This window comes from Hipposideros armiger, unplaced genomic scaffold (genome assembly GCF_001890085.2).
Source record: "Hipposideros armiger isolate ML-2016 unplaced genomic scaffold, ASM189008v1 scaffold_312, whole genome shotgun sequence".
Taxonomy (NCBI): domain Eukaryota; kingdom Metazoa; phylum Chordata; class Mammalia; order Chiroptera; family Hipposideridae; genus Hipposideros; species Hipposideros armiger.
This window is the reverse complement of record NW_017731662.1, coordinates 2,014,245-2,015,563: the sequence shown is the minus strand read 5'-3', so window position 1 is coordinate 2,015,563 and position 1,319 is coordinate 2,014,245.

Sequence of the window (1,319 nt, the reverse complement as noted above, 5' to 3'; positions counted from 1 at the left end):
GTGCCCATTCACCTGTTCAACACATATTTATTGAGCTGCTACTAAGTACCAGGTAATTGATAGTTTCTACTTATTTTGTATTATAAGATGAATGCTATTTGTAGAGCATGAAGGGAAGAGGGGTGTGGTTATAGTTTAGATGAGCAGTAAGGGTTTGAAACAACCTGGAGCTGGGCATTGTTGAGGGCCTCACAAAGACAGACTGTCAAAGAACCACCTGGGGTTAGGCATGGATAGATTAACCCACAGTTGGGAATTATCAGAGCTAGTGGAGCAGAAGACCAAAAAGGTAAGTAAGCCAACTATGGGGTGCTCATGAGAGCATGGTTAGCATGATTGGTCCTGGATTCCAGGCTTTTGTTTTTAATTTACTGAGGTGAAATTTGCATAACAAAATTAATCATTCACTATTTTAATGTGTATTGTTCAGTGGCATTTAGTACATTCACAGTGTTGTGCAAACATCACCTCTGTGTGGTTCCAAGGTATTTCATCACTGAAAAGGATATCCTGTACTCATTAAGCAGTCATTTCCCATTCGCCCCTCCTCCTAGCCCTAGGCAACCATTAATCTACTCTCATATCTATGGATTTTCCTAATCTGGATATTTCATATGCATAATGTCATGTAATACGTGATTGACTTCTTTCATTTAGCATAATGATTTCAAGGTTCTTCCCTGTTGTTGTAGCATGTATCAGTACTTTTTGCTTACAAATACTATTCTACTTTATGGAGATATTACATATTGTTTATCCATTCATCAGTGATGAATATTTGCATTGTTTCCACTTTTTTATTATTATGAATAATGCTGTTATGAAAATCCATGTACAAGTTTTTGTGTGGACATATGTTGTAATTTCTCTGGGGTATATACATAGGAGTGGAATTGCCAAGTCATAGAGTAACTCTATGTTTAACATTTTGAGGAACTGCCAAACTGTTTTTTAAAGTGACTGTACCATTTTACATTTCCACCAGCAGTGCACGAGGGTTCTAAGTTCTCCACATTGCTGCCAGCACGTGTTATTGTCTTATTTTTTATTATTATATCCATCCTTGTGGGTATGAATTTGTGTTTTGGTTTTTATTTCCTTAATAGCTACTGCTGTTAAGCAACTTTTTGTGTGCTGATTTAACATCTGTACATTTTCTTTGGTGAAATACCTCTTCAACTCTTGCCCATTTTCTATTTGGATTGTTTTTTTTACTTTTGAGTTTAGAGAGTTTTTAATAGATTCCGGATGAAAACCTTTTGTCAGATATGTGATTTGCAAATATTTTCTCCCACTCTGTGGCTTGTCTTTCATTCTCA